This window comes from Dromiciops gliroides, chromosome 3 (assembly GCF_019393635.1).
Source record: "Dromiciops gliroides isolate mDroGli1 chromosome 3, mDroGli1.pri, whole genome shotgun sequence".
In the NCBI taxonomy this organism is placed as follows: domain Eukaryota; kingdom Metazoa; phylum Chordata; class Mammalia; order Microbiotheria; family Microbiotheriidae; genus Dromiciops; species Dromiciops gliroides.
Genome location: NC_057863.1, coordinates 191,765,120 through 191,778,992, shown reverse-complemented (window position 1 = coordinate 191,778,992; position 13,873 = coordinate 191,765,120).

The window sequence follows — 13,873 nt, the reverse complement described above, 5'->3', positions numbered from 1 at the left end:
ACAAAAGAAATAGTATGGTTCAATCTGCATCCATATTCCACAGTAATTTTTTTCTTCTGGATTTGGAGAGCACTTTCAATCATGAGTCCTTTGGAATTATCGTGTATTGCTGAGAAGAATCAAGTCTATCACAATTGATCAACACATAATGTTGATGATACTGTGTACAATGTTCTCCTGGTTTTGCTCATCTCACTCAGCATCAGTTCATGCAAGTCCTTCCAGGTTTCTCTGAAATCTGCCTGCTCATTGTTTCTTACAGCACAATAGTATTCCATTACATTCATATACCACAACTTGTTCAGCCATTCCCAAATTGATGGGCAACCCCTCAATTTCCAATTCCTTGCCACCACAAAAAGAGAGGTATAAATATTTTTGTACATGTGTGTCCTTTTCCATTTTTTATGATCTCTTTGGGAAAAAGAATTAATAGTGGTATTGCTGGGTCAAAGAGTGTGCACAGCTTTATAGCCCTTTGGGCATAATTCCAAATGGCTCTCCAGAATGGTTGGATCAGCTCACAGCTCCTCCAAAAATGCATTAGTGTTCCAATTTTTCCACAGCTTCTGCAATATTTATTATTTTTGTCCAACTCTTTATGACTCCATGGACCATAGCAAGCCAGGTCCTTCTATCCTCCACTATCTCTCTCTCAAAGTCTGTCTGAGTTCATGTTTGTGACTTCTATAACTCCATCCACCTCATCCTCCATCATCACCATCTCCTTCTGCTTTCAATATTTCCCAACATCTGGGTCTTTTCAAATATAGCCAAAGTATTTAACCTTCAGCCTTAGTATTAGTCCTACCAATGAGCAGTGTGAATTATTTTCTTTAAGTATTGATTGATTTAATCACCTTGTTGAACAAGGCACTTTCAAAAATCTTTTCCAGCACTACAATTCAAAAGCATTTTTCTGTAGCACTTCTTGTAGTTTAACTCTCACAACAATATATTGATACTGGAAAAACCATAACTGACTACATGTACTTTTACTGTAAAGATGATGTTTTTGCATTTTAATAGACTATCCATATTTACCACAGTTTTCCTCCTGATATGCAAAGATCTTTTAATTTTATGACTGCAGTTACCATTTGTAGTGTTTTTTGAGCCCAGGAATATCAAATATGATACTCCTATTTCTTCTCCCTTCAGGGAGTGATGGAACTAAATGCCATGATAATAGTATTTTTTAATGTTAAGCTTGAATCCAGACACTTTCCTTTTTCAAATGTCTGTGATTAATATGCACCATCGTAGGAAGAAATAAGGCTTTCTGTGTAGTAGTTTCTTGAAACTGAATTCTAGGAAGACTTACCTGAAAAGGATAGACTATTTTTGTACATAATTCTATTTGACTTCATTTGAACATTGTATTCCATCCTTTGTGGAGGTTCCTGCCCCCTCAAAATATTCCATATATTTAAGGGAATCATCTTAGGTCACCATCAATTGGCATATGTTCCTTTTCTCTGGAATGTCTCTCAAGTCCAGTAGTTTCTTCAATTTGGCCTTGAGGAAGATTTGCCTGATAAGGATAATCTAAACAATTAGACATTGTTCCAAATGACCCTTTCTAGCTCTTCCTCATAATCATCTGGCCTTGAGGTCTATAACCCCTCATAGGACTCCATACTCCCTGGGGAACTCCCTGGGTGACCCTAAATTGTAAGTTTCCTTTCCCCCAGGATGATTCAGACCAACACATTCCTAGAAAGAGGTTGGAGGACCAAGATTTTTTCAGAAGTACTTTCCTTTCCAATGACATGGGCAAGTGAAATTATCTGTGAATGACTATGGCGAATGTTTATTTACCTAATAAAGAGAATCTTTTAACTGACTTGGTGCCAATTCTAAATCTCTAATTGGAGATACCTAGGCCTAGACTTCCAAAAAGGAAAGGGCAACATTTCAACTAAGACCCTAAAAGGAGCAAAGATTGGTTATGAGTCCTCCATGGGGTTTCCAGGGAAAGTGGAAGTCTTGTGCTGGTAGGTCAAGGAAAATTTAGAGTGGTGGTAAACTGTATATTTTGGTGTTGGCCTTAGCACTGGAACATGGTAAATGCTAGAGAATAAGTACCTTAGTTATTGTACTAATAATTAATCTGATCTGTGTTGAATAATGATTATAAGGACAGGAGAGAAATCAGCATCTGCTCTGTGGCCTGAATTTTCCTGATTGTTTCTACTCCTCATCACCACTTTACATTGGAAAACGTACTATGAACTGCAAGGATTTGTCATCATCGACCACTTGGACAATTTTATTGTCAGCCAGAACTTATTCTTTCTGAAATGGGAGAAACAAAGCCTGTAACTGCTGCTCTTCTTTCTCTTACATACTTGGACATCCCTTCAGGGAAATATTGCACTACTTGTTGTCTTTTGGAGTATTTCTTTGGTTTTGCTTTTCTTTCACATGGACTATGCTACTCCACTATGCTGCTCATGGAAGACTCCTAAAGTCAGTGTTCTCCACTCATAACCCTAAGGCTATATAAGTGGTGGGAAGTCCTTTAGAATAGTGTTCTATAAACTTTTTTGATCATGCCCTCCATCAGTTAAAAAAAAAATTACCATACTCCCAATATACTACTGCTGCATTAAATATAGGCACATTTCAAAATTCACATTAAAATATAAAAAGATGAAATAAAGGTGAAATATCACTTCTTTGACCCTGGAGTAAATAGTGAGCTATGAGAGTTTATTAATTAAGGGAAGACATGAACAGAAAAATCTCCTTCATCCTATATATCTGGTCATATGACAAATAATATCTTTTCTCTTTCCATAGCATCTCTTTAATCAATCCCTTTCTATTAATATTGCCTAGTTCTGTTTTCATCACCTTTTTTCCTGAACTATTACAATAACTTCCTAACTGGCCTCCTTGCCTCATCATTTCTTCATTCTAACCCATCTTCTATCCAGCTGCCAAAGTAATTTTACTAATACTCAATTTGGAAAATGTCACTCCCCAGTACTAAGTAAAACTACAGTGTCTCTTTATTGACTCTAGAATCAAGTATTCCATCATCTTTATTTTTTCCTCTCAAAATTGTATTTCTGTATATTTTATAACATACACAATCAACAGTACAGTATCATATTTGTGGTTCACACATAAAACATTTTTACCAAAAGTGTTATCTGACCAATAAATATGTAGGGACCACTGATATAAATGGTCAGAATATTTCTATATCTTGCTATTTTGGAAACTCTCACTCCTTCTCAAGTCTCTGTAATAAAGTTTTTGATGAATGTTGAACTACTTATTTTATTCATTGTCTTACTTTGACTCCTTGTATCATATTAACATTTTGACTTTTACTTACTAAAAAAGGGAATCAAATTTTCTGATTTGTCATTTCCCAAATTCCTTTCAAGATGCTTCTCATTATGGTTTTTTACTATATTTACTCTAGAATACTTCGTTTACTTTACTGGGCACAAAGGAATTCCAGTTTTCTACTTCATGATACTTATGGAACCTAGCAATGCCTTCCTATGAGTTTTTAATACCACTCTCAAATCATATCTGCCAGCACCACATTGTTTAACTCTTATCTTTAGGGATATTCCTTGAAAGTTCCATCATTTTCTTCTCTAATTGTAAATACTAATACTTGCTGTATATTCTTCTCTGTATAAAATAAATAAATAAAACAATAATATTTTGTTATTATTTTAGCTTACAATAATATTTTGCTTTACAACTTACAAAGCCTATTCCTCATAGTTATCCTTTGAAATAGGTAGAGCAAGTATTATTATCTTCATCATATAGAAAAGGAAAGTAAGGTTTATAGACATTGTGTGATGGGTATTACACTCCCATTAAATGTAAACCAAAAGTGAGATCTAGTAATAATAAAAAAGTTAGGTCCAAATAAGGTGCTATGGCAGTTGTTATTAATGCTTCACCTGCCTTTCATCTATATTTTAGCCACCTAGAGTGATTGGACAGCCTATTTTTCCATAACTATCAAAATGCATTTATGTAATCAAGTGAAAGAATGTATTTGCATTGTATTTTGAAATTCATAATGATTCTAAATCTGATTATTCATTAGCATGTTAAATGCAGAACAACCTGGAATATAGAATGGTTTATTCAAATTTGATGATCTCTGTTATTTAAAAAAAAAAACAACAAAAAAGCTTGGAAATCTCTTACCCAGACCATCTTTTTAAATAAAATAGAAACAGAAGGGGTAAATCACTTGCTCATGGTCACAACAGGAGTAAATAGCAGAGTTAGGATTTAAATCAGGGAAGGTTCCGTTTTCTTTTTATCAAAAGTTTTCTCAACAAAGACTCTATGTTCTGTATGTACCTACAATGTGCTTTTCATTTCCACAAAGTGGAGGTTGTTGTTATTTTTGTTTTGTTTTGTTTTTAACCAATTATATCAACAATCTTTTACAAAATAACTAGCAAACAAAACCTATGCAATTTGAAACTCTAAATTATATCTTCCTTTTTTGTGGTTTATTTTGTTTTTAATATGTTTTCTTTTTATTAACACTACTATGACTTAGAAGGAAATGTCCTACACTTACATAAATCACTGAAAGCCAAGCAATTGCCTTTAAATACTAGTCTGAGTATGGTGTGGAGCTTTTATGCCTCTCCATTCATGATTTTTGTAACATTTGAGAGTTGATCAAGGTCCATGAGGTCCATGAATTAGGATTCTTTTGCCCTGTTCCTGCAATATTATGTTAAAAATTTAAGGCTTTATCACTAGGCCTTTAAACTATGTTAAAACTATTAACAATATTGCCCACACTACACTATACTAATATCTACGCTAATGGTCATAATTGATATTAAATATGCAAGCACCTCATTAAAAAAGAGCCACATTTATAAGAACTCAATCTGGGAAATAAAATGATTCCTTAATAAATAGAATCCAAGAAAGAAATAGGGCTTTCTCATTTTCAAGAGAACTGTAGCTAGAATAGTAAAATCTTAGTATCTTTAAAGTTAGGACTGAAAATTATTTCCCAGTGTGGCATAGCTCAGAGCCAGATCTGTCCATTGATTTCTTTGTCTGAGTAGGAAGCAATTTTGAGTAATCAAAATAATGTTATTCTGAAGAACCATGAGACAGGTACAACTGGGGAAAGAGAGGTCAGGTTCCTTCTCTGAAGCCTCTCTAGCTCTCTACAAAGCTGGAAGTGTTTTAACATTGCTCAAATACTGGATAATTGATCAGAGAATTGATAATAAGTGACCATGAGCTTAAAGAGGGGGCAGCTAGGTGGCACACTGGATAAAGCACAGGAGGTCCTGAGTTCAAATCCAGCCTCAAACATTTGACACTAGCTGTGTGACCCTGGAAAAGTCATTTAATCCTCATTGTCCCACCAAAAATAAAATAAAAAGAATTATAGAAAGGGACTTACCTATAAAAAATGAAGAAGTAGATAGGCCTTCATCCTAAAAGGCCTGTTGTATGAGACCTAAAGCTATGTAGATTGGTTTGTTTTAAAAATTGGGAAAAATGGATAAATTCTGATCTGGAAGCACTTTTAAAAACTTAATTTTATCAATTTTGGTTTTATATCACCTTTACACAGATTCTTCCTTCATATAAAAGATTTTTAAAGAAAGCAGGAAAAAAGTGTTTTAACAAAACCAACCACAATATAAATCATGTTTAACAGTCTTTGAAATAGCCTATGCTAACAGTTCCTGACTTGCAACATGAAGAGCGAGGTACATTTTTTTTTTCTCCAAATCTTCTCCGGAAATTATAAAATAGTGTTTGATTCTATTTTTTTCTGGGGCAATGAGGGTTAAGGATCTATTTTTTTGTAATTTTTTCATCAATATTGTTGTAGTCATTCTGTAATTTTTTCTGATTCTGTTTACTTCATTATGCATCAGTTAATATTAGTCTTCTCATGTTTCCTTGAGCTTTTAATATTCATCATTTGTCACATAATAACATTCATGTACTAAAATTTGTTTAACCATTCATCTATTGATGGACACCTGTGTGTTTAGCTTCCAGTTCTTTGTAACCATTGTACTGCAATGGATATTTTGGTGTACTTTGGACTTAGGATATATGCTTTTGAGCTATAAAAACAGGAAAAATGTCCTTCTCCTAATGTCAATAGCAATATGGTTCCTAATGAAGTTAGTTCTCATATGACCAATGACAAGGACTAAACATTTTCTTCCATCCTCATAAACTCACAAAAGTAATTATGCATACAGGAGAGAAATCATTCTTTTCATGGTAGAAGACACCAAAAAGCCTAACAAGGTAAAATATTCTAACAAATTAATACTTACCACTACCACTCCACCAGCCCTCACACTCTGGCAGGGTGACACAACATGACCAATAGGTTTACGCTCTGAAATCCCCTAGAGATTTTGTTACTGCTGCTATAGTCTTTGCCAAACATCCTGCCCCTGCCCTCACTCAAAAATAATGGGACAATAAGCTCCAACTCTGCTCAGCCCCTACTGAAGGAGAGCAGATACAGGAAAACAGAAACATGTTCTACCTAGCAAAAATGTACATAAAGTAAACTGGAGTGGAGAACCAGTATGTATGTTGAGCTATACCAAGCCTGAAGGAAAGGGGGCTAGAATCCACCTAGGATCTGAATAGGATTTAAGTGAGGCAGAGTTGCACACACTCATCATTAGAGAGAGACTCTCTCTCTAAGAGTCATTCAAGTCCAGTGACAAAACAAAAGTCAAGGGGCAGCTAGGTGGCGCAGTGGATAAAGCACTGGCCCTGGATTCAGGAGGACCTGAGTTCAAATCCAGCCTCAGATACTTGAAACTTAACTGTGTGACCTTGGGCAAGTCATTTAACCCCAAATGCCTCATAAAAAAGAAAAAGATATATAGCGCTTTAAGATTGGCAAAGCACTTTGCATAAATTATCTCATTTGAGTCTCACAACCCTGTGAGGTAGGTGCTATTATCACCCCCATTTAAGGGGCATCTAGATGGCACAGTGGATAGAGCATTGGCCTTGGAGTCAGGAGTACCTGAGTTCAAATCTGGCCTCAGACAGTTAACACTTACTGGCTATGTGACCCTAAGCAAGTCACTTAACCCCAATTGCCTCACAAAATAAAAAAAAATTAATAAATTATAAAACAAAACAAAACAAAAGTCAGATGTATGAACAAGTTATAAGCATTCCATTGTGTTTGCTTCAGCTGTCTTCATGGCTGGGAACAAATAATTCTCATGCACCCAATCCACCAGGGAAAGTCTTCCCATTTTTAAGATAGACATATCCATAATTCACCAATGGCTCTGAGGCCTATCAGCTGCCCTCAACCTCATTTAACCTATATGCCTGGATATTTTATTTTTACTTAACTGTGGCTTCTGAACATACTATAGCTTCTTGGGGCTTTTTTGTTTTCTTTTATCTAAATAAATAAATCTGTAAATAACTATTTCAAGGCAAAGGTCACTGAACCAACACATGATGCAGCAGAAGATCTTGTGCATTCCCAAGACATCATGGAACCTTAGCAGGATGTTCCCAAATGGTTCAAGCAAAAATAATTATCTTAAAAGCAGAAGATAAAAAGGAAAAAAAAAAGATAGGATTTTTGGCCTGCACAACATAATTAGCAAAATGGAAGAACTTAGATCAAATATAATGGAAGATTTCTCCAAAGAAGTAAATAAGGGAACAACAAATTAATAATATAAATATACTAAAATAAGGAACATATGGAAGAAGAGAAACACAATGAAATAATATTGATGACTGCTATTCAAGTGAATTTTATCAATTTCAAAGACAGGATGCATAGACATAATTTAAGGATCACAGTCTCACAAAAGAATACAAGTGAAAAAAAAAAAACTCTGGACACCATAATATAAGAAATAATATAAGAAAACTGTCCAGAACTTCTGCATGCAGAAAATTAAGTTTCAGTCAAAAAGAATCCACAGATTGCCTACTGAAAAATGAATAAAAAATTTAAAAAAATCTAAAAACTCCAAGACAGAGTGGATAAATTTAAAACTTCCAGTGACAATTAGAAATAATTAGAAGAAACAGGTAAAGTAGTTTTTTAAAAGGAAATCTAATAGTAAAAGCTAAGACTATCCTTCATCCTTGAGAAAGCTCAAGAAAGAATAGAATTTTTTTTCAAAATGGCTAAGATCTCAATGTAACCTCACATGACAAACTCTTCAAAATCAGGAATAATTATCAAATAAAGATGAGTATTAATAATGGATGGGTAGATATTTATGGGCAGAGGAAGAATTTAGGAAAAAAGATATAGAGAACAAAACAAAATGTAGGATAGATAATTTTTATTACATAAAACTAAACAAAAACAAATATACAAACTAATGTAACCAAGAATACAAGGGAAGCAGAAAACTGGGAAAGAATGTTTGAAACAAGTATCTCTGATAAAGGCCTCATCTCTCTCTCTCTCTCTCTCTCTCTCTCTCTCTCTCTCTCTCTCTCTCTCTCTCTCTTTAGAGGGACAATGAGGGTTAAGTGACTTGCCCAGGACCACATAGCTAGTATCAAGTGAGTGAGGCCAGATTTGAACTCAGGTCCACTTTCTCACCTAGCTACCCCCTCATTTCTAAATTATATAGAGAACTGCATGAAATTTATAATAAATAAATAAATAAAAGTCATCCCTCAAGTGATAAATGGTCAAAGAATATGAACAGGCAGTTTTCAGAAAAAAGTAATCATAATAATATGAAAAAAATGCCCTAGATCATTATTGATCAGAGAAATGAAAATTTAAACAACTCTGAAGTAAAACCTCACACCAATCATAGTGGAAAATATAGCAAAAAAGGAATATATTGGGTATTAGAGGCGATGTGGGAAAGCTGGAATGTCAATCCACTGTTGGTTGAGTTGTGAAAAGATTCAACCATTTTGGAGAGCAATTTGGAATTATTCCCAAAGGGTTATAGAACTGTGCATAGCCTTTCATTCAGCAATAGCACTGGTAGGTTTATATTCCAAAGACATCCCAAAAAAGAGTAAAAGAGCTACTTGTTCAAAAATATTTATAGCAGCTCCTTTAGTATTGTATTGGGTGAGGAGGAATAGGGTAAAAGAGGGGGGAAAAAGTAAAAAGAGGGTAAATAGAATGGAGGGGAATAGACAGTATTAATAACTGTGAATGTGAATGGGATGAACTCTGCCATAAAATGAAAGAGAATTGCAGAGTGGATTAAAAACCAGAATCCTACAATATGCTGTTTACAAGAAACACATTTGAAGTAGAGGGGTACACACAGAGTAAAGGTAAAAGGCTGGAGCAGAATACTTTTGCTTCAGCTAAAGGCAAAAAAGCAGGGGTAGCAACCCTTATCTCAGACAAAGCAAAGGCAAAAATAGATCTAATTAAAGGAGATATGGAAGGAAACTACATCTTGCCAAAAGGTACTATAGATAATGAAGTAATATCAAAATTAAATATGTATGTACCAAGTGGTATAGCATCCAAATTTTTAGAGGAGAAGTTAAATGAGTTACAAGAGGAATTACACAGTAATACTATACTAGTGGGTAACCTGAATCTCCCCCTTTTGAAATTAGATAAATCTAGCCACAAAATAAATATGAAAGAAGTGAAAGAGGTGAATAGAATACTAGAAAAGTTAGAAATGATGAGCAGGAGAAGTTCAGAGAAACCTGGATTATGAGAAAACAAATCAGGAATATGGAGAAATTATCACTGCTACATAAATTAATGGACTGTCCATGAAAGTGAGCATTAATATGGAACAGTAAATCTTGTCCAACCTCCTGCATTTCTTACAAATTCAATATTGTAAGTCATTGAGGATCTATTATTATTCTCATTTTCCAGATGAAGAACCTGGAATTGAGACTGGCCATGTGATTTTTCCCAGGATCACACTGCTAATATGTATTTGGGGCAGGATTCAGACTCAGATATTCGTAATTAGAAGTCCATAGCACTATTTCCCTGTACCAACAGGCAGGCAATCATTCCAGAATTTCACATTTCATTTAAAAATATTAATTAAGTACAGAACACTATATTAAGTGATGAGGGAATATATATGTTTAACCTCCTCTCATGGAGCTACCAATCTTGTAGGCAGATATTAATGACATAGGTTAACTGAAAAATCTTTGTGTTATGATGCTTTTGAAAATCTGTCTTTATTGGGCTCTAGGACTGTACATACCTTTTGATCCAGTAGTACCACTTCTAAGACATTCAGAAAAGGGGAAAGTACTTATTTGTACAAAACTATTTATAGCAGCTCTTTTTGTGGTAGCTAATACTTGGATATCAAAGAGTTGCCCATGGATTGAAGAATGGCTAAACAAGTTGTGGTATATACTTGTAATAGAATATTGTTGTACTACAAAAATGACAATAAGGTTGATTTCAGTAAAACCTGGAAAGACTTACATGAACTTATACATATTGAAGTGAACAGGACCAGGAAGTGAACAGAATCAGTTCATGCAATATTGTTTTATAAATAACTGAATGACAGCTATTCTCAGAAATACAGTGATCCAAGACCATCCTAACGGACTAATTATGAAGCATACTATCCACCTCCAGAGGAAGAAACTTTATGTTTGAATACCGACTGAAACATGCTATGTTTCACTTTCTTCTTTTATTGTAGTCTTTTTAGAAAAGAAAATGACTAATATAATTGTACATGTATAACTTACATAAGATTGATTACTGCCTCAAGGAGGGTAGGAGGGGATGGTGGTCAGGAGGCATACAATTTGGAATTCTAAACTTTAAATAAAATGTTAATTTAAAACAATCTCTGTTTATTAAAAGATGATGAGACAACCAAAGTTACATCATTAAATAAGATAATAAAGCATTAAAATGCAATAAGAAAGTAAATAATTAGAGATTCCTTTCAAAGTCTGAATATATCCAGAAAATGCCCAGCTCTTCCTTCCCCAGAGATTATTTTTAAAACTAGCAGATGTTATTGTAGGAAATTTCTGTTTGAAAATTAGAGAGCAAGTAGATAGAAACTACATAAGAATGGGTGTAGTTACAATTTTTTTTAACAGAATAAGGACATACCTGGAAACAATAGATAAATAACTAACCTATCATAAATTGTTATATGCTAGGAATAAAACACCTTATGAGTATAAACTCTCAAGTATCGATATAAGGCCAGGTTTTAGGCTATAGTTAATATGTCTTTATGAAAAATTAATCACATGATACCAATTTAATTTTCTCTATGACAGTGACAGGATAAGGAATAGTAAAATATTTAATATAACTGGGTTTAGTATGGCTTTTATCTGTATCACACAAGACATTTTCATCAAGAAATATAAAATATTCTCATAGGTCAGTGCATAATTGGTTATACAGGATAAGGGTGTAGTGATCAAAATCAAAGGTGAATACCTATAACTCTGTGTCAGATTAAGTTAATACATTGAATAGTGTTCCATTGGGGCCAGCATCATATAATATGTTTCAGTGACTTGGTTGATAGCCTCTTTTACAAGCTTAATGAACATATGCTGTAATCCAAGTCTTCAAAAATTGACAGAACCACAAAACATAAGAACAACATTCAAATGATCTTGAAATAAAGTTAATCAAGACTAGGACACAGTGCATTGAAAAGCCCAAAAATTTACATTGAAACCAAAAGCTAGCCATACGATGTGGAGAAAAACAAACTGACTACCAAAATGATCCATCATCATGCCAATGATTATATTGTGTTTTATACTCATGTCAATACAGAACTTTTAATAAAGTTAATAAAAAGTTAATAATAAAGATTATTAAAAGATGATCTTTAAAAAAAAGATGATCTTTGTTAGTTGTTCCAGAATAAAAAATTTAACACCACAAGAGCAATATGTTCAATCTTTAGAAAGAACACTATAAACACACACATGTATATATATATATATATATATATATACACACACTTTTATATACATATATACACATATATACATATACATATATATATATAAATAGACAATTAAGAATCTAGGGCTACTATGAAATTAACTTGATAGCTCAAGTATTATCATTGGTCACTATATCTTTATTGCTATATCTTTTCACTTTTTAATTTTGATATCTACAAAGATAACATCAGAGCATATATTTAGAAATAGACGGGTTATATGAAATTATGTAATTTAACCTCATTTTAAAGATGAGGAAAATTAAGTAGGCCAACCAGAGTGGTTAAGTGACTTGCACAAGATCAAAAATAGAATCAAGTTTAATTTACTCATTTAGAGGAAATAAACTTGGAGTAAAGAAAAAAAATAGAAATAAAGAAAGAAGAACTTATTGATAAAGTAATAAAGCAATTTAAAAAGGCCAATTAAGATAACAAAACAAACATTCTTGTTTTTGTTTTTTGGTGAGGCAATTGGGGTTAAGTGACTTGCCCAGGGTCACACAGCTAGTAAGTGTTAAGTATCTGAGACTGGATTTGAACTCAGGTCCTCCTGACTCCAGGGCTGGTGCTGTATCCACTGTACCACCGAGTTGCCCTGAAACAAACATTATTATTATTTTTTTTTTGGTGAGGCAATTGGGGTTAAGTGACTTGCCCAGGGTCACACATCTAGTAAATGTTAAGTATCGGAGGCCAAATTTGAACTCAGGTCCTCCTGAATCCAGGGCCAGTGCTCTATCCACTGTGCCATCTAGCTGCCCTAAAACAAACATTCTTAAAGATAATTATAATATAAATGTCTTGGAAAGAGTAGCCTGTACTTGATAACTTATAGAAGCTCTTTCCAAATTAAAAATTGTATATATACAAATATATATTTATATCTATAGATAGATAAGGTTATTTGTTAAGAAGTTCCATTCACAGTTCCATTCATGAAGTTCCATTCACAGTTTCTTGAAAACTAGGATTTTTAAAATTTTTGTCTTTGTATTCCCAATTCCTAGCAAACAGCAAGGGGTTGATAAATGTATGACTTGAATTGAAATTTACACAATGGAGAGAAAGTAGTGAACACCTGAACTCTCTTTCCTGTGTTAAGGGTTAAAATTCTAGCTAGTCTGTCTAAAATATCTAATGAGTGGTCACCAATAAATTATAAGCTTCAGCAAGAGTTAGACTTTTAAGCATTTATTAAGGAGAATAAGAATTTGATAAAGAGAGAGAGAAAGGCCTAGATTCCTATCTATTAAAGGGAGAGCACATTTCTAGCTCCCTTCTCCGCCAGAGTCCCCAGGAAAGAGTGCGAGACTGAGCGCCAGTCTCTTCCTTCCTCTTCCCACTAGCCCGCGTCACTTCCTGACTCCTGGTCTTGCCCTCAAAGACCTTCCCTTCATGGGCAGAACTCCTCTACAGTAAGTATCCAGCAGGTGGCGTTATTCCAATCGTTACAGTCCCCCCTGTTGTTCCTCAAGAAACAAAATGTTTCCTTGACGGAACAGTAAAAACAATATGATAACTATTGCTAACTAATAATATGTGAACAACAATATAGAAAAGGAAGAGAGGAAAGTTTTGTCCAGAGGGGCGATTTTTTTTGTCCTCATGAACCGACGCTTTGACATTAGTCTTGCAAAGGGAGGGCCTCTGCAGAGAATACATGTTACAGATGGTGTATATTATAACAGAAAGAGAAAAAACACAACAAAAACAACAAATCAAAACTGTTCATTTAAAGTCTCTGAAAGTCTTTTCTCAGATGTCCTCTAGGTGTAGTCGTGGAATGGAAGTCTTTTCAGGGGTTGATGTGTGGATGCTGGTAATCAGCCAGGAAAATTTCCTACAAAATTGAGCTTAACACAACTTTAAAATAGCTTTGTCAATAATCAAATCAAACAATGAAAGTT